Source organism: Epinephelus lanceolatus, chromosome 15 (genome assembly GCF_041903045.1).
Source record: "Epinephelus lanceolatus isolate andai-2023 chromosome 15, ASM4190304v1, whole genome shotgun sequence".
Taxonomy (NCBI): Eukaryota; Metazoa; Chordata; class Actinopteri; order Perciformes; family Serranidae; genus Epinephelus; species Epinephelus lanceolatus.
The window spans coordinates 30,568,302-30,589,292 of NC_135748.1; the positions used below are offsets into that span (position 1 = coordinate 30,568,302).

The 20,991-nt window shown below is 45.0% G+C and overlaps 1 pseudogene across 1 annotated transcript; it reads left to right on the forward strand.

Moving 5' to 3' along the window:
• Positions 1-16,356: 16,356 nt before the first annotated feature.
• On the forward strand, positions 16,357-18,165 carry LOC144467007 (Ig lambda-1 chain C region pseudogene; annotated as a pseudogene). The gene is made up of 3 exons (XR_013493391.1): positions 16,357-16,360; positions 16,605-16,688; positions 17,585-18,165. The product of XR_013493391.1 is annotated as an Ig lambda-1 chain C region pseudogene (transcript).
• Positions 18,166-20,991: the final 2,826 nt, after the last annotated feature.

The following is a 20,991-nucleotide window of genomic DNA, read 5'->3' on the forward strand; positions in this document are numbered from 1 at the left end:
ATCCTGCAGACAAAAACAAATCATTCATTTATCAGCAGAAATCAATGAGAGAAAAGGCAGCACATCATGTTTGAAATGTTGCTGAGTGAATGAACCTGTGAAACAGCAGCAGGCCAGCGTCCAGATGAGGATGGTGATGAGAGTCATGGTGCTTGTGCTTTCTGCTGTGTTGACTGACACATCTGAGTCCTGCAGTGTTGAACTCACAGGACTATAAACCTTCTCACTTCACTGGAGGATCAGCTGACCATGCAAAGCCTCCTCTCTATGGAAATCATTTCTCTGCTCTCAACACACTCAAGGCAACGTGGGACACAAAATCAGGAGGAATACTGCTTGGATTTACACCATCGTTGAGTTTGTCAATCATTATTATTTAAAAGACATAATTTGTATTTGGCCATGTATCCCGACTAAAAACCTTTGAAAAAAATGACGTTGTTACAAACAGACTGTAATTGTTTGTCTGTCAGGTGTCGTCAGAAGGCAAACACACACCTCTCCTTATGAAACAGAAAAAGCAGATGCAGTGAGAGTTCATCATCTTCATCTTGAGGATCATTCAGTCATTCAAAGCCCGTGTAGAAAACTTTGACTCTATGTTCTTTTTTCATGGTTGTCTTCTTTGAAACATTCTTCTTTTTATTTCTTCATCGTCTCACATGACTTTGTGCTCATTAACAGATCTACATCGCCCCCTGCTGGCAAACTGGACCAACACTGAACTCACCATGACCTGTTATTGATTGACTTTGATTTTCTTCATTAATTGCATTTATGTCATTCTTATTATCCAGAACAAGGTGTTACATTTAGGATAATGGGAAGATAGATATATAGTGTATTTCATTTAGAATCTGCTGAGTGACTCAGCTGTTTATCACAACTACCTCATCTTTTTCACCAAACTTCACATCAACATCAAGACGTGTTTCCTCCTTCAATAAAGGATTAAAATGTTGAGTGATAAATTGGAGTTTGTTTGTTTGGTGTGCAACGTGGGTTGTTGTTTTGTGGTAATAATCTGTTTGAATGAGAAGATAAATATTGTAACAACAGTTGTGTTGATACAAGGATGAGTTTCAATGAGAGGTGAAGAGAGCAACATTGATGGAAAATGGAGGACAATGTGTGCAGCTCAGCATGAAGATGTGAGTCTATTCTTAATAACTGTGCTGCTGTTTGTGAAGGTGTTTGTGCTGTATTGAAACCCTCAGTCTTGGTCAGTGAAGGTCGTGGGAGACAGTTGGGCCTAAAGTCACAGTCAGATCAGTATCAGGCCTGAAGGAGGCCTCGAGGTCAGGCTGCTCCACCTCTGCTGTAGTTATGTTTCTCTGTGTTACACTCTGTATGTTCAACTGTGATTCTCCTCAGTCGAGCCTTCATTCAATACTGTGTGTAATCTATCAAAGTCTCTGGCAGTGTTTTCACTCTCACTGTTGACTGGTGTTTACCTGATGAAGCTCAAAAGAACAGTTCCAAACTGATTCTTTAAATACTTGATCAAACTTAATACCACTGTCATATTGTATAGAAACATGAAGCTAAAGCCAGTAGCCAGTTAGCTGAACTGGAAGGAGGGGGACAAAGGGGACATGTCCCCAGGCAAGGACATCTTCAAAACTCATTATTTCATTTCTGGATTATTTGATGTGTCCAAAACTGAGGTCTCTAATGGTAACGTGGCAACATCACAAAAAAGAGGGAATTCAGAAAAATATTGTTTCCGGTCATGAAATGTTTCGGCGCACAGACGTCCCCTGTAAATCCACAACACAATGAACACCATGGGATGTTGGTTTTCATAATAAACAGTTTTAAACAGATCTTAGCCTCCCCTCATTGGCTCCCTGTCAATGCAGCTCAGACTTTTAGGGGCTTCTGATGACTTACAAAATTAAATGGGCCTGCCCCTTCACATCTGTCTGATCCCCTTAAACTTTATGTTCCATCCCATGCTGTCCGCTCTCACAGCTCCTGTCTGTCCACAGAGTTAAAAGAAGGCCACAGGGTCTTTTCTTATTAATCCTCTGGAATAACCTCATGTGGACATGGAGGCGGCTGAGGCTCAGGAGGTAGAGCAGGTCGTCCACTAATTGGAAGATTAGCAGTCAGATCCTCGGCTCCTTCAGGCCGCATGTTGAAGTATCCTTGAGCAAGATGCTGAACCCTAAATTGTGCTGTGAGAGTGTGTGAATGTGACATGTAACCTAGTGTTCAAGTGCTTTGACTCGTCGGAAGACTAGAAAGGTGTTATACAAGTGCAGGTCCATTTACCATTGACATCAGACAGTCTGACTCTGTTGAGGCCTTCAAATCCAAACTGAAAACTCATCTTTTCACCTTAACTTTTATTAAGTTGATTATTCTTTGATTAGTTCAGGCTTGTACCTGATATCATTATCCATGCAGCAGGTTGATCTCAGTCTCAATTAATCTGTTCAGACAAGTGCAAGTTAGTGAATAAGCACAATTTGGGTGTTCACAATGTTGAAGTAAATTATTTTAATACTTATTGATGTTATTGTCTGTGAACAATGTGCATCATGGTGGTTTTCATTGCAATGTTTGTTTCACACTGTCGTTAAGGAGGAATTGATAGAAAACTGCATGAAAATATAAAATATGACGATATATTAATGTGAATATGTAGTGTGTGCTTGGTGAGGTTACTGTCAGCTCTGTGTTCAGTGGTCTGTGTCAGAGTCTCTTCCTCTTCAGCAGCTGCAGTCGCTTCCTGCTGTAACAGCTCAGTGTCTCTGCAGTCTGACTGAGGGAGGTTTTTGTACCACGACAAATCACTGTGAGAACACATAAGCATCGTCTATTTCATGGTAACTCTGACAGTAATAAACTGCTGCATCTTCAGTCTGAACTCCACTGATGGTCAAAATGAAGTCAGAGCTGCTTCCACTGCCACTAAACCGAGCTGGTGTTCCTGATTCAGGTGTGCTTGCATATGATATTAGGAGCTTTGGAGGCTGTCCAGATTTCTGTTGATACCAGTGCAGTGAGATATCTCCGTAAACATCTTGGCTGGTCTTACAGGTGAGAGTGACAGTGGATCCTGGAGTAAATGTCACCACTGGAGGCTGAGTCACAGTCACCTGAACGCTGCATCCTGCAGACAAAAACAAATCATTCATTTATCAGCAGAAATCAATGAGAGAAAAGGCAGCACATCATGTTTGAAATGTTGCTGAGTGAATGAACCTGTGAAACAGCAGCAGGCCAGCATCCAGATGAGGATGGTGATGAGAGTCATGGTGCTTGTGCTTTCTGCTGTGTTGACTGACACATCTGAGTCCTGCAGTGTTGAACTCACAGGACTATAAACCTTCTCACTTCACTGGAGGATCAGCTGACCATGCAAAGCCTCCTCTCTATGGAAATCATTTCTCTGCTCTCAACACACTCAAGGCATCATGGGTATTTGACCATGTATCAACTGCTACACTGCAACAGTTCATCATCTTGAGGATTATTCGGCCGTTGAAAGCCCATCTCAAAAAGTTTGACTTTGTGCTGTTTTTATGGTTCTTCTCTTCATCAAAAACTCTTACTTCTTTATAGTCTCATATGACGTCTTCATTAACAGGTCTATAACACCCCCTGCTGGCACATTGGATCAACACTGAACTCACTATCTTCTGACACAATTTGATTGTTTGAGTTTCTTCAGTCATAGTCATGTATGTCTCTTGACCTGATTCAGGTGTTGTACGATAATGTGATGTTAACCTGTCTGACCTCAGTGTATTTCGGGCTGCTCAGTGTTTCAGCTCATCACCCCAACTGATCTTTCTCATCACGTTCCATGGCAATGTGACCAGAGCCTGAGCACTGGGACCGTTTCAGTCATTTTTACAAATTTGCCTTGAAGGGAGAGTAGACACAAGGTTTCAAATTAGTAACACATATGTGACACTCCTAGAATAAAAGCTAAAACCCAAATATATACCAAAAATGGCTGTGTAAGTTGAGTACATAGTCAGGGGGGAGGGTTGCTGTCTGCCAGTCCAGGGGGAAATTTTAGGGGAAGACCCACTCAGGCCAATGCAAAAGAAAAAAAAGGTTACACACCCAGCGAGACAAGCAAGACTAAAGATAAAGTGCAACGTGAAAACACAACAAAACTCAACCGTACAATAGGAGTGAATGCTTTGGGATTTAGGCCACAGCTTGGACAGGCCCCAGTCCTCCCGTCCTTGGTCAGGGTTCAGCCTAAAAACCCAGGGAGTGTGCTGGCCTACATTTTACAACCCACATGCAGGACACCAAAGCATACAAATCAAAGACACAAAGAAAACAGCTTGAATGTACACTTCAACGTAAGTCAGCTCAGGAATGAGGAGCAGTGTGTTTGCAGCCTGAGGCTTTGCATGGTGTGTATGTAGAGTAGCATGAATGAGCTACACCTGGTGCCCATTCAAACTGAATCAGGCTCCCGTAAGGTGGACTGACCTTTAAGGTGGCCCAGCCAACCCTACGACAGCAACACCAAGACATGTTTCTCCTTTGAATAAAGCATAAACATGCTGAGTAATGAACCGGACCTGCCAGCTGGCCTGTGTCGGTTTTTGTGGAGTGTTGTCTTCCCATGTCAGTGTGGGTTTTCTCCAGGTTTTCTGGCTTCCTGCCACAGTCCAAACACACGCAGGTCAGGTTAACTGGTGACTTAAAATTGTCTGTCTCTGTGTGTCAGCTCTGTGATAGTCTGGCGACCTGTCCTGTGTGAACTCGTCCAGTGTCAGCTGGGATATGTTTTCAGCCCTTTCCACCGAGAACGTGACACTAAAATATGCATCAAACTCACCGGGTCGAGCAAAAGGCCTGAGATGGACCATTCATGGGGTTCAGGGACAAATAGACAAACACTGTATTTACTGTAAAGATACTGTTGCCGCTAATAGGTCCCACTTTAGTCTTTACATGCTTATCTGTAATAATAAGTGCTTAGACTACAGTTCACATGAGCTGGTTTAGTGCCATGTGAAGTGGCAACAGCTTACTCTGCTGTTAAACAAACAATATTACATTTTAACTGGTGAGCTTTAGAGGTGCTGGGAGGTGGTTTTAGTTAACGTTAAACAGAACCAGGCTAGCTGTTTATCTCTCTTTCAAGTCTTTATGCTAAGCTAAGCTAAACTGTTGCTGGCTAGCTTCATATTGAATGGACAAATGTGAGAGTGGTGTCTGTCAGCAAGTAGGCACAATTCTGAAATGTTGAATCTATTTTGTAAAATAGAAAAAAAACATGTTTATGTATGGATTCTATAGGTAACAGACTTAAAAATTCAAATGAGTAATTTTTTGACATGGAATAAAAATGAGAGTACACAGAAATATATACAATGAGCCAATATATTAATGTCAATATGTAGTGTGTGCTTGGTGAGGTGACTGTCAGCTCTGTGTTCAGTGGTCTGTGTCAGAGTCTCTTCCTCTTCAGCAGCTGCAGTCGGTTCCTGCTGTAACAGCTCAGTGTCTCTGCAGTCTGACTGAGGGAGGTTTTCGTACGGCGATAAATCACTGTGTGAACACATCAGCATCGTCTATTTCATGGAGACTCTGACAGTAATAAACTGCTGCATCTTCAGTCTGAACTCCACTGATGGTCAAAGTGAAGTCAGAGCTGCTTCCACTGCCACTAAACCGAGCTGGTGTTCCTGATTCACGTGTGCTCGCATATCTTATTAGGAGCTTTGGAGGCTGTCCAGATTTCTGTTGATACCAGTGCAGCCAGTCATCTCCATCACTATCTCTGTAAACAGCTCTGCTGGTCTTACAGGTGAGAGTGACAGTGGATCCTGGAGTAAATGTCACCACTGGAGGCTGAGTCACAGTCACCTGAGCGCTGCATCCTGCAGACAAAAACAAATCAGTCATTTATCAGCAGAAATCAATGAGAGAAAAGGCAGCACATCATGTGTGAAATGTTGCTGAGTGAATGAACCTGTGAAACAGCAGCAGGCCAGCGTCCAGATGAGGATGGTGATGAGAGTCATGGTGCTTGTGCTTTCTGCTGTGTTGACTGACACATCTGAGTCCTGCAGTGTTGAACTCACAGGACTATAAACCTTCTCACTTCACTGGAGGATCAGCTGACCATGCAAAGTGTCTCTATGAAAATTTTCCATAATGAGAAAGAAGAAAATGGACATTGGATGAAGAACTGTCACTAAGTTTCTCACAACTTTTTTTTTTTACATTTGATCCAAATATTCCAAAACACTGACATTTATTGAGGCCTGCTGTGACTGATACCATATTCATATGTTAAACTTTAGAATCTTATGAATATCAACTAATGATTAAAAGCTGTTTAAGTTCATTTTTGCTGCATGTGTGTTCAGTGTTGTGTGATGGAGGTTTTTGTACTTCTTAACCAGCTTCAATCACTGTGTTACAAATTTAATGGAGGGACTAAAATCATTCTGAATAAAAACAGTTGCAGTGATAAATAACATGATGAAGTTTGCTGGACTTTTAATCTGTGGACAGTGTTCAGACATTTATTGGTTTGGAGACTTCCACTGAGTTTCCTTTCTGTGTTAATGGACTGAAAATCACAGAATAGATTCTTTTTGTTCATGTTTTGTGCAGCTGTCAGTAGAGACACTGTTTAATATGTTTTGATATCAGTGAGTCCAACCAGAATGTAACTTTCCCAGCTTCCTCATAAAGAGACTGAATGAAGTGACAAGAATATAAGTTTCAAACTGTATATGGAAGAGCGTCTGTGAGTCTGTTTCAGTTTGATTTACATTCATTGTGGTTCTGCTTGATGACTCTTGTGCTGTGTTCACTGGACCAGTTATCCTCATCACAGTCTCTTCACCAACCCTCTGCACCTGCAGCAGGCCGTTTTCACTTCAGTCAAACTGAGGGAGGTTTTTGTACGACGACAAATCACTGTGTGAACACTCCAGTTCGAGGGTATCCCAGACAGTAATAATCTCCAATATCTTCAGCCTTAATGTCACTGATGGTTAAAGTGTAGTGAGAACCAGATCTACTGCCACTGAATCGAGACGGAGTTCCTGAGAAGAGAGTTGATGCTTTGTATATAAGAAGTTTGGGAGCCTGTCCAGGTTTCTGAAGGTACCAACTGAGATCAGCACCAATATTTGAACTCCCTGTGGCGCTGATGGTCACAGTCCCTCCAAGACTAACAGACTTGGATTTGTCAGTCTGAGTCAGAAAATCGTTGGCAGAAGACTCTGAAATGAGAAATGAAATGTGACCTTCATTAGAAATGTTAGACAGCCAACAACATGGAGCAGCATGAATCACAATGCAAAAATAAAAAGGACAGAAATAGTGTTACAATGAGAATACTCCAGTAATGTCAGATACATTTTCAGAACCTCTCACCCTGACTCAGAAAACCCAACATGACAAGCAGAGTTATTGTCAACATCATCCTGATGCAGTTTTCAGTGTGAGTGCATGAAAACAGTTCAGACTCTCTGTGACATGAGAACTTAAAACTGTGAGGAGCAGTGATGCATTAAAGTCATGCAAAACACATCTGGGCACACCTGTCCATGTGAAACAGAGAGGGAGAGATGAGGTGGAGGAAGTAGAGGCTACATCTCCCCTGTGGACTGATGAAGAACATGGAGAAACTTTTGACTCTCTGTTCCTCATCTCTCTGCTGTTTCAGAGAAGTAGGCCTACATCTTGCACAGGACCTGACATGTTGTGCATGATATGAAGTGATGCTTCTTTAACATTCACTTATGTCCTGGTCTCATGGCCCAAAAATGCAACATGGTCACTAGATGAGCAGCCAGATGGTGACGCTGTTTCCACGTCCAATTGGCATAATGGTCCAGTCAGACACTCTCTTACATGGATCCTGAAATTAAATCCTCACACACAGAATGATACATCAGGAGAGGCAAGGTCCAAAACCAGATGCAGGAGGTTCAGGACTGACGGCAGGAACATGTCTGCAGTCACCAGCAAAATGTGTCCCTTTGCCTCCATTATATTAAAGTGAGAGCAGTCAGTTCAAACTGGAACAGGTCCATGATGAAGTGGAAGAAGAAGCTGAGGGAAAATAAAAACAATCAAAGTGACAAGAGGAGACTCTGCTCCTGCAGACAGCTGGCTGGGAGAGAGGCTCAGTGAGGCTGGGTGTAGGAGGAGGAGGAGGAGGAGGAGGGACTTTGAAACTCAGGTAATCACAGCAGGTGCCACACATCAGCAATTAGGGCTGTTAGCAGGGCTGCACCCCTGGGTCACCTGCAACCCAACACAACACACAGACAGAGAAAACAGTGTCCAAGGACATGACCTCTCACTGATTAAAGTGAAATCACCACAAAAGGAGAGTTACAGAAGCCTTTTAGTTCCTTTATTTCAGTAAAAGTAGCAACATCACAATGTTGAAATGCTCCAATACAAAGAAGAGTGTTGTGGTCCTGATTTTCTGTGAAACTGTGTTTGCTGCTATCTGATCCTTCTCTCCCTCTCCCTGCAGAGTGAGTGCTGAGGGGCGGGGCGATCTCCGGGAGCACTGGGCTCCCGGCACACCTGCAGCTCGTTCTGCCTAATTAGCCGGCTTCTTAAGCCACACTCTCTTTGTCTCCAGTGCTGGATTATTCTCCTTGCTATAGTACTATGCTCGTGCTCTCCGTGATCTCCTGCCTCTCGCCACGTGTTTATGCTCCAGTGTTTGGTCTCCAGGTTTTGTGAGTTTTGTGCCTTGTCACTCTTTTCGTTGCACTTTTGTTCTTGCTCTTTTTCCCATGTTTATGGTGGTTTTCAGTTTGGCCTTTTCTGTTGTTACTTTTCCCTCAAAGAGTTTTGGTTGATACTTTGTTTGCTCGTATTTTTTCTGTGAACTGATTTTTTTGTTGCTACTTTGTAAATAAACTACTTTTTGTACTTAACTCTGCAACTGGGTCCTGGCTTCCTTGTCTGGCACTTAACAGAATAATCCAGCCAGCATGGACCCAGCAGAGTCGGACAATTTGAAACGTGTACTCTCATCACAAGCTGCCATGGTGAATCAACATGAGTCGTCCCTGAGGCAGGTGATGGAACACCTGCAGCAGCTCACCACCAGCGTCTCTCAGCTGGGTAGTCAGATGGCAGCACTAAAAGACCAACTCGCTCCCTCTCCTGGTTCCGCCGCTCACCACCCAGCCGACGACCAGCCAACCGGCCCAGTACCTCAAGCTCGCGCGCCATATATCCCCATACCAGCCAGGTATTCCGGAGATTTAGGGACATGCTCACAATTTCTGCACCAGTGTAATTTAGTATTTAATCAACAATCCCACACTTATGCCACTCCTCAAGCTAAAGTAGCCTTTGTTATGAGTTTGCTCACCGGACAGGCAGCAGCCTAGTCCTTAGCTATCTCCTCACAACAACACGAGCTAATCAATGATTACCACCAATTCACGGATGAGATGAAACGAGTTTTCGATCACCCGGTAAAGGGTAGACAGGCTGTAAGCCAGTTACTTGATCTGCAACAGGGTTGCCTTTCAGTGTCAGAATATACTGTAAATTTCCGCATTTTAGGGGCTGAGAGTGGGTGGGGGAATTCGGCTCTTCAGGCCATTTGGGGTTGGCAGGGGAATTAAAGGACGAACTGGCGGTTCGGGAGGAGTGTAATTCACTCAACTCCCTTATTGATTTAGCCATCCGCCTTGATAATAGGATACGAGAAAGGGCTAGGGAACGTCAGGAAATGAAGAAGAGACGGCTTCCCTCTGGCACTCAACCCAGCTCACCAGACTCCACCCCGGGACTTCCTGACACCACCTACTACGCTCACGAGCCATGACCACCACCTGCCGACGAGCCCATGCAACTGGGACGAGCCCGCCTCACCCTGGCAGAGAGACAACGCAGGATGCAAGGCAAGCTGTGTCTCTACTGCGGCCAAGGGGGCCACTTCGTCTCCCGCTGCCCAGAGGTGCCAAAAGACAAGGCTCACCAGTAGAAGGGGGGACCCTGGTGAGCCGCATCTCTTCCTCCTCTGCCTCGAGAATCCAAGTACCAGGTATGATTCACAGACTCAAACACTCGGTTCCGGTCCAGGTGCTGGAGGACTCCGGTGCCGACGATAGTTTTATTGATAGTAACTTTGTGAAGACTCATGACATTCCCATATATGAACTAACCTCCCCCAAGGAGGTACACGCCGTTGACGGCCAGCTAATAGAACTGGTTACACATAAAACTGAACCACTGAAATTAGTACTCTCCAGCAACCATCATGAGCACCTAGAACTGTATGTTATCTCATCACCTCTGAACTCTGTCATTCTGGGAATCCCTTGGCTCAAGCTTCACAACCCCCACGTCGATTGGTCCATTGCCACCATCCGTAACTGGAGTCTCCACTGCCACGCCCACTGCCTCCACTCCGCCCTGCCAGCCAGACCTACAGACCCATCCCCAGCACCTGAGGTAATTGATCTATCTAATGTACCCCCTGACTACCATGACCTACAACAAGTTTTCAGCAAAACCTCTGCCTCCTCACTGCCCCCCCATAGACCTTACGACTGCGCCATAGATTTGCTTCCTGGTGCCCCTCTCCCCACCAAAAGACTTTCATCTGTCCAAACCCGAGCGTGAGGCCATGGAGAAATACATTAGAGTCTGTGGCAGCCGGCCTCATTCGCCCCTCCTCCTCTCCAGTGGGGGCTGGTTTTTTCTTTGTAGAAAAGAGAGACAAATCCCTGCGTCCATGCATAGATTACACTGGTCTAAACGAAATCAGTCAAAAACAAGTATCCACTTCCCCTGATTGACTCCGCCTTCAGCCCCCTACACACCGCCTGCGTTTTCTCCAAACTGGATCTCAGAAACGCCTATCACCTCATCAGGATTAGAGAAGGGGATGAATGGGAAAACAGCATTTAACACCCACTTAGGTCACTTTGAATACTTAGTCATGCCTTTCGGACTCACAAACGCTCCTGCCGTTTTCCAATGCCTGGTTAACGATGTACTACGAGATCTGCTCAACAAAACTGTTTTTGTGTACTTAGACGATATCCTGATTTTTCTCAAGCTCTATGGAAGAACACGTGTCCCATGTACGAGATGTTTTGAAAAGATTGTTAGAAAACAAGTTGTATGTCAAAGCAGAAAAGTGTGTATTTCATGTACCATCTGTAAGTTTTCTGGGGTTTGTGGTCGAGAGGGGGCAGCTGCAGGCGGATCCCTCCAAGGTGGAGGCCGTGAAGGACTGGCTGGCTCCCACCACCTGCAAGCAGCTGCAGCGCTTCCTGGGGTTTGCAAACTTCTACCGCAGATTCGTAAGGAACTACAGCCGCCTGGCGGCCCCACTCACTCACCTCACATCATCCAAACTCAGTTTTGCCTGGTCTCCTGTTGAACAGTCTGCTTTTGAGAAACTTAAGAACATGTTTGTTAATGCCCCTGTTCTTGTGCACCCAGATCCTGAGCAGCAGTTCGTGGTCGAGGTTGATGCCTCGGACTCCGGGGTCGGGGCCGTCCTCTCCCAACGCCTACCCTCAGACAACAAGCTCCACCCCTGCGCCTTCTTCTCACGCCGCCTCACTCCCGCTGAACGCAACTACGACGTGGGGAACCGAGAACTCCTGGCGGTGGTGCTGGCATTGCAGGAATGGCGACACTGGCTGGAGGGGGCTGCTCAACCCTTCATTGTATGGACAGACCACAAAAACCTCGCCTGCCTCCGCACTGCCCGCCGCCTGAACTCACGGCAAGCCCGCTGGGCCCTGTTCCTGGGCAGGTTCCAGTTCACGATCACCTACCGCCCTGGGTCTCGGAACATCAAGCCGGACGCACTCTCCCGTCAGTTCGCCCTGGAGGGGAGGGAGCCCTCTAAGGAGACCATCCTGGATCCCGAGTGTGTGCTGGGGGAGGTCCACTGGAGAGTCGAACAGGAAGTTCAGGAAGCCCTTCAGGGACAGACGGTTCCTGACGAATGTCCACCGGGTCGGTTGTTCGTGCCACAGTCTGCCAGGTCATCAGTGCTCTCCTGGGGGCACACGTCCAAAATAGCCTGTCATCCGGGGGTCCACCGCACTCTGGCCCTCATTCAGCAGCGTTTCTGGTGGCCATCCATGGCTTCTGACGTCCGGATCTTCATTGCTGCGTGCACAGTGTGCGCGCGCAGCAAGCCCTCGCACCGACCCCCGGCGGGCCTCCTGCAACCCTTGCCCATCCCTCCACGTCCGTGGTCACACATCGCAGTGGACTTCGTTACCGGACTGCCCCCCTCCGAAGGTAACAACACCATACTCACGGTGGTTGACCGTTTCTCCAAGGCGGTACATTTTGTCCCCCTCCCTAAACTCCCCACCGCCTTGGAAACCGCTAACTTGTTAGTCACACGTCTTCAGGTTGCATGGAATCCCCCAGGACATCGTGTCAGACCGCGGACCTCAGTTCACCTCGCAGGTGTGGAAGGCTTTCTGTCGGGCCCTGGGAACCACCTCCAGCCTCTCTTCTGGCTATCACCCACAGTCCAATGGGCAGACTGAACGGGCTAACCAGAGCCTGGAGTCCTCCCTGCGCTGCGTTGCCTCCCGCCTCCCGTCCTCCTGGGCCATACACCTACCCTGGGTGGAATACGCCCACAACTCCCTCAGTTCAGCCACCGGCTTGTCGCCCTTCATGATCAACACTGGCTACCAGCCCCCCTTGTTTCCGAGCCAAGAATCCGACACAGCAGTTCCCTCCGTCCAAGCCCAGTTCCGCCGTGTCAGACGCGTGTGGCGGGAGAACGGCTGAGCGCAACCGACGCCTAGCGGACCGACGTCGGGTTCCCGCGCCCAACTACCAGGTGGGCCAGCAAGTGCGGCTTTCCTCCCGAGACCTTCCCCTCCAGACTGAATCCTGAAAACTCTCCCCCAGGTACATTGGGCCCTACCCAGTGGAGAAAATCACAAACCCCAGTGCTGTCCGCCTCTGCCTCCCTAAACGTCCACCCAGTGTTCCACGTCTCCCTCCTCAAGCCAGTCACGGAGAGCCCCCTCCAGTCCCCTGCACCCCCACCGCCTCCCCCACGTCTCATCGACGGCCATCCAGCCTACACCGTCGACCGGATCTTGGACGTGCGCAGACGGGGTAGGGGCTACCGGTATCTGGTCAATTGGGAGGGGTACGGACCCGAGGAGCGCTCCTGGATTGGGCGCTCCCTCATCCTCGACCCACAATTGCTGCGGGATTTCTACAACAGGTTTCCGGGTAAGCCAGGTAGGACGCCAGGTGGCGTCCTTTGAGGGGGGGGTACTGTTGTGGTCCTGATTTTCTGTGAAACTGTGTTTGCTGCTGTCTGATCCTTCTCTCCCTCTCCCTGCAGAGTGAGTGCTGAGGGGCGGGGCGATCTCCGGGAGCACTGGGCTCCCGGCACACCTGCAGCTCGTTCTGCCTAATTAGCCGGCTTCTTAAGCCACACTCTCTTTGTCTCCAGTGCTGGATTATTCTCCTTGCTATAGTACTATGCTCGTGCTCTCCGTGATCTCCTGCCTCTCGCCACGTGTTTATGCTCCAGTGTTTGGTCTCCAGGTTTTGTGAGTTTTGTGCCTTGTCACTCTTTTCGTTGCACTTTTGTTCTTGCTCTTTTTCCCATGTTTATGGTGATTTTCAGTTTAGCCTTTTCTGTTGTTACTTTTCCCTCAGAAGGAGTTTTGGTTGATACTTTGTTTGCTCGTATTTTTTCTGTGAACTGATTTTTTTGTTGCTACTTTGTAAATAAACTACTTTTTGTACTTAACTCTGCAACTGGGTCCTGGCTTCCTTGTCTGGCACTTAACAAAGAGTCCTTCATTCAACCTTATTCATGTCAAAGTTTAGAAGCATCAACAAAAACAGAATTACCTCTGTCAGTGTCATATTGATATGTACAATACAACTTATCTTATTCTATTTTTATTTATAAGGACAACACACATCAGTCAACATGTCTGTAAATGCGCCAGTGTTAGCCAGCAAGCTAATTTTCATCTGCAGTCCTATGGCAAGATGTTTTAAAGCCAATAAAAGGATTAAATTCACAGGACAAAGACATAAAGACAGCATGGACTACAGCAATTAGAAACTGTCAAGGCAGAACAGAAGCCATGCCAAGCAACAGCAGAGCATCACTACAATACAACAACAAAACAACAAACAGACATGTAAGCAACACACAGATTAGCATTACACTCAGACATGCAGAGCAGCAACAGAAATTAAACACAGATAAAACACAATAGTCATTATGTTTGATCATTAAACTATGGTCGGCAGGTTTTTTTTGGCATCATTGGGCAAACATCCCATAACCTCAGAGCACACTGTAATTCAAATGGATTCAGAGAAAACTAGACTTCTGCACCTCAGCTTGGCTCTGTTGTCAGGCTTTAGAAAATCTAGCCTGTGACTGGAGACACACAAGTTGTAACACAGTGCATTATAGAGTGAGTCGATCTTTCCTGGGCGTCCATACATTTACTTCAAAGTCAAAATATGGGATGGGAACCTCCAAACATCAGGCACAAATGTCAAATGCTTCAGCTTTGGAATAGACTTGTGAAGATGTCGGATCAGAGACTCACTAAAAAGATTTTTAATTAGACACCTCCCACTGTCATCCTTCAGCTGACGAGTTAATGTCATTATCTTATTTGAACAGCTTGTCATTTATTTTCAGGGACAGGTTAGTCTGTGATATTCAGGAGATTAGGAGTGAGATGTTTCTCAAGTTTAGAGAGAAATGCTCTGTTGACATATGGTATAAACCAAAACTACCAACTTATTGTCTCATAAAGAATAGCTGCAGTGTGGAACCTTACGTGAATCTAAACAAGAGACAAAGATCCCTGTGTGCACAGTTGCACTCAGGAACGTCACCATTAGCCTTAGAGACTGGAAGGTTTAACGCCACCCCAGAGGAGGACAGAATTTGTTTGTTGTGTCATTTAGGTGAAGCTGGGAATGAGGTTCACTTCTTGTTTTACTGTCCTGTATATGAAGACATAAGGAATATACTTTTCAGTAAGATGACCTCTAACTATGTTGATTTCTTTTGGTCAGACGATGAGGAAACATTTTGAATTTGTTTAAGAGGAGGAACCTTTTAGTTAATTTCGTTGCCAGACCTGGGATAGAAGGCAGAGTGTTCTGTGTCATTTGTAGTCTGAAAAACAGAGAGTTCAGTAGCACAAGACATTGTAAAGTATGCTGTTGTTGGGGACTTGAAAGCCCAGAGGCAATCCAACCTGATGTGATTTAAGCTGATTGAATTGTAAGACTAAGATGGTGTCTTGAGGGTTATAACAGGAAAATATGGTGCACTACTGTTTGTTTTAGGAGTGTTAATGTGTTTTAGCTTGTGCTTGGTGAGGTTACTGTCAGCTCTGTGTTCAGTGGTCTGTGTCAGAGTCTCTTCCTCTTCAGCAGCTGCAGTCGCCTCCTGCTGTAACAGCTCAGTGTCTCTGCAGTCTGACTGAGGGAGGTTTTTGTACAACGACAAATCATTGTGTGAACACATAAGCATTGCTTATGACATGGAAACTCTGACAGTAATAAACTGCTGCATCTTCAGTCTGAACTCCACTGATGGTCAAAGTGAAGTCAGAGCTGCTTCCACTGCCACTAAACCGAGCTGGTGTTCCTGATACACGTGTGCTCACATCTGATATTAGGAGCTTTGGAGGCTGTCCAGATTTATGTTGATACCAGTGCAGCCAGTCACTTCCATCATCTTCTGGGTTTATCTGACAGGTGAGAGTGACAGTGGATCCTGGAGTAAATGTCACCACTGGAGGCTGAGTCACAGTCACCTGAGCGCTGCATCCTGCAGACAAAAACAAATCATTCATTTATCAGCAGAAATCAATGAGAGAAAAGGCAACACATCATGTTTGAAATGTTGCTGAGTGAATGAACCTGTGAAACAGCAGCAGGCCAGCATCCAGATGAGGATGGTGATGAGAGTCATGGTGCTTGTGCTTTCTGCTGTGTTGACTGACACATCTGAGTCCTGCAGTGTTGAACTCACAGGACTATAAACCTTCTCACTTCACTGGAGGATCAGCTGACCATGCAAAGCCTCCTCTCTATGGAAATCATTTCTCTGCTCTCAACACACTCAAGGCAACGTGGGACACAAAATCAGGAGGAATACTGCTTGGATTTACACCATCTATCATCTTAATGGAAAAGAAGAAAAGATTTATATTACAAGTGCAGTTGAGGATTTAAGGACAAGTATGTGTTCACTGTGCTTGGTATGATATGTCTGTTTGTCTGCCTTTCATTTACTCACAGGGTTTAATGCAGATAAATTATATGTTTATATTCATTTTAATGTTAGTTTGAAATCATTATTATTTAAAATGCATCATGGGTATTTGACCATGTATTAACTGATATAAAACTGTGAAAAAAAACACTTTTTTTTACAAACAGACTGTAATCATTTCTCTGTCAGGTGTAGAAAAGTAAAGAAAAACTCAAGAAATAATCTTTATTTATACAATATTTTCATTCCATGTCATTAAAGAAGCTTTATAGATTCAGTAAAGTTTAATTTTCTCTCTGTAATTATAAAAATCAGAGAGTATTTTCAGAGGATAGATGCTTGTTCACAGTGCAGGAGGTTTTTGTACGGCCACTTAATGAGTTTGTATCACTGTGGTACACTTTTGGTGGAGGAACCAAACTCATCGTTGACTGTAAGTACCAGAGATTTATCATTTCTACAAATAAATATTATACCAAATTTTGCTTAAGAAATGCCATAAATTATGAAATTATGATGATTATTTTATTTTTTATATATTTTGTGTGATTCATTGAGCTTGATTGATATCACAGTTTGGAAAAAAATCTGCAAAGATAAATATTCTTGTTGTATTAGAGATAATTTTATGGTTAAATTTACGTCACAAAACTTGAATTTCTTCTTATTTTATTTTCAATTTAACTTGTGTCAAACCAAATGTGGCTGCTCAACTTGTCTGAGGGACATTTTACTGCTCAGTAAATTAATGTGTTTTCTTATTTTGGGACAGTTGTTAAAATGAAATCTAATATGATGTTTAAACATATTATTGAGTTTATATGTACATACTGTTAAGCTGTGGTTTGTGTTCACAATTCGTTAGTTTAAAGTGGTGAAAAGGAAGTGAAACAGACAGATGACAAAGTCTTTAACTGGACACAGATGTTACATTTTGTTCCACCACAAAGTTGTTTACTGTCACACATTATAAAGCTGATACAAAAGTATCATACAAAGATTAGTTATTAAGATTTAAATTCCATGTACACATAATTAACGTTGCAATATATTGTCTATGATGTAGATATTTTTGATGAGTGCCACAGATGAAGATTTATTACTTTAGAAGCCAAAATGACATCAAGTTTTCTAATTTAGTTTTATTAGTCAAAGCCTCATTTCCTGTCATGTCTCAGCTCCTCTCCTCTGTCTGATCACAGTATGGTGCACACAGCTGATCCACAGCAGTGTTAACCTCTGTCATGTATCATAACTGTGTCATGTCCAGCTGTCTGTCCTACAGTGGAAGTTAATCTGCTCCTTGTGTGTCTCTGCTCTCCCCTCCAGCTGGCCCCATGGTCAGGCCCTCAGTCTCTCTGCTTCCACCCTCCTCTGAGCAGCTCTCTGGGGGCTCGCCCACGCTGGCCTGCCTGCTGACTGGCTACTCTCCTCAGGGAGCCGTGGTGAGCTGGGAGGTGGACGGTACAGAGGTGACAGAGGGGGTCCTGAGCAGCTCAGAGGAGGAGAAGAGCGGACGCTACAGCAGCAGCAGCACCCTGAGCCTGAGCCAGGAGCGCTGGATGTTAGGAGAGCTGTACTCCTGCAAGGTCCTCCATCATGGCCACAGCCAGATCCAGTCCCTCCGCAGGAGCCAGTGTGAGGGCTAGAGGGACTGGCTGAAGCCCAGGACAGGAGCTGTGTGTGGGCGGAGCAGGACGAACACACCTGCTGCTCTGATCAATCTGAGTTTGAATGTTTGTAGAGGAAACTAAAGCTTTGTGTGACAGAGAACAACACTGCTGTAAAGTGTTGGACAACAACAACTTAGAGAATAATGTGTGGAGCTCAGCAGCTAGATGTGAGTGTGCTTCATAACTGTCATGTTGATGACTGATGTTTTTGCTAATAAAGCTTTCACTGATAAATAACTTCATCAAGTCTTTGGTCTTTAATCTCATGAAGAGCAGAAAGAAATTAAATGCTTTCATAACTTCATCTGATACTCCTCTCTGTGGGAAATGAAAAGCTTTGGATTCATCATGTAAAGATAAATATCATTATTTTGTCTTTGTATTTGTAAGGAACTCAAAATTATATAGGGATATAAAAATGAAACCATTTTTTATCATCAACAAAACCTCACAAACATTTGTGGTTCAAATATGTGATCAAGCAACAGTAAATGTGAACACAACGTAATGTGGTGTTGAAACATATTTTATATTTCTAAATAAGATGAATGTTTTGTGCAGCTGTCAGTAGAGACACTGTTAAATATGTTTTGATATCAGTGAGTCCAACCAGAATGTAACTTTTCCAGCTTCCTCATAAAGAGACTGAATGAAGTGACAAGAATATAAGTTTCAAACTGTATATGGAAGAGCGTCTGTGAGTCTGTTTCAGTTTGATTTAGGTTCATTGTGGTTCTGCTTGATGACTCTTGTGTTGTGTTCACTGGACCAGTTATCTTCATCACAGTCTCTTCACCAACCCTCTGCACCTGCAGCAGGCCGTTTTCACTTCAGTCAAGTAAGTAGAGGCTACATCTCCCTGTGGACTGATTAAGAACATGGAGAAACTTTTGACTCTCTGTTCCTCATCTCTCTGCTGTTTCTGTCTTCGAAAAGTTTCCAAAAGGTCTTTGTGCTCATAAATAGATGCAGGCTGCCCTCTGCTGGCTGTCCAGGCTCACAACAACATTCAAAGTTCAAAAGGTTTATGTCAATTGCTATATGTGCAGGACATACAGAGAATCGAAACGCAGTTTTCCTCTCACTTAGTATAATGTCTTACAATTTAAGAGCTAAAAGAAAGCTAAATTGGAATAATAATAATACAATAAAAAACAATATGCACAAGTAACAATAAAGATAAAACTAAGCAGTATAACTAAAAGACAAGACACTCTAGAAGATACTCTAAACCTATGTACAATCAAGGTGATCAAGGTGCATGTTAGAGCAGCTATGGGATGTACATGGTGTACATGTAGTGCACATGACTAACAGCAGCAGATACAGAATGGTGCAAATGGTTAAAACAAAGTGAGGTAAAGTGCACAGTGTAAAAACAGAGTGTCAGCAGCAGTTTGTAATAAAATATGATATAATATAATATAATAATATAACACCGGGGTGCAGATGTAGTGAGTCTATGTGCAAAACAGCAGAGGTAGTCTTTATGTGCAGTGGGTTGAATTACAGTCCAGGGATGGGGGGCAGAGTTCAGCAGCCTTACAGCCTGGTGGATAAAGCTGTTTGTGAGTCTTGTGGAGTGGGCCCGGAGGCTCCTGTACCTTCTCCCCAAAGGCAGAAGGCCGAAGTGGGAGTGTGAAGGGTGGGAGGTGTCACCAGCAATGCTGATAGCTCTGCGGGTGAGGCGGGTGTTGAAGATGTCTGTGAGGGAGGGCAGAGGGGTACCAATCTTTTCCTGAAGTCCACAACAATCTCTTTGGTCTTCCCCACATTGAGGAAGACATTGTTGTCCTTACACCACTGGACCAGTCGGCTCACCTCACTCCTGCAGTTGGCTTCATGGTTGTTAGAAATGAGGCCCACCACAGTCGTGTCATCCGCAAACTTGACGATGTGGTTGGTGCTGTGGGTTGGCATACAGTCGTGGGTCAGCAGTGTGAAGGGCAGTGGGCTGAGCACACACCCCTGCGGAGCCCCTGTGCTCAGCGTGATGGTCTTGGAGGTGTTGCTGCCGACCCGCACATTTTGTGTCCTCCCTGTTAGAAAGTCCAGCACCCAGTTACAGAGAGAGGTTTTGAGTCCCAAGTGTCTGAGTTCTTGTATGAGCTGCTGGAGAATGATGGTGTTGAATGCTGAACTGAAGTCTAGGAACAGCATTCGCACGTATGAGTTCTTTGAGTCCAGGTGGGTGAGGGCTGGATGGAGAGCAGCAGAAATGGCGTCCTCTATGGACCTATTTGACCTGTATGCAAACTGAAACGGGTCGTGGGAGGGCGGAAGGATGGACTTGATGTTCTGCATGACCAGCCGCTCGAAGCATTTCATGATGGTGGAAGCCAGAGACTCTGTGCGTCTCTAGTGTTGCTGAAGTGTCCAGATATTTTCTTGCTGTATTGAAGTTTTGCTTCCCTGATTCCACGGGACAGGTCAGCTCTTGCTGTTGCTAGGCCTGCAGTGTCACCGGCCCTAAAGGCTGCATCTCAAGCCCTCAGGAGCCTGTGAACCCCTCCTGTCATCCATGGCTTCTGGTTAGCACGAACAGTGATAGTTTTGGTGTGAGTGACATCATCAATGCATTTAGTGATGTATGCTGTAACAGCCTCAGTGTATTCCTCTATGTCTGTGTGGTCATTGTGAGAGGCTGCTTGTTTGAAAATGTCCCAGTCTGTAGGGTTAAAGCAGTCCTTCAGAGCATAAGAGGTCCCCTCTGGCCACACACGTACCTCCTTCATATTGACCTGAGACTGATTTTGTATTTGATCCTCAGCTCTTTAAAATGATCATGTGCATCAGTTTGTTCATCCATATGCTTTAGGAGGACTCAGGGGAAGTCAGGAGTCAGGGTCCACTTGGATGCCCCTATAGTAGATAAAACATCATAATGTGTCCTCTGCTGTGACCCAGTTTGCAAGAAAACATGATGAAGTGCCCTCTTGGGTGCCCTTTCAGTGCAGAAAACTCACTGCAGTGCCTTACAGGCTTCCTTACATGCTAGAAAACTTTATCTGCTTGGTCATCTCCTCCAATGAAGGTAAAAAAAATCAAACACTTAATTTTTCT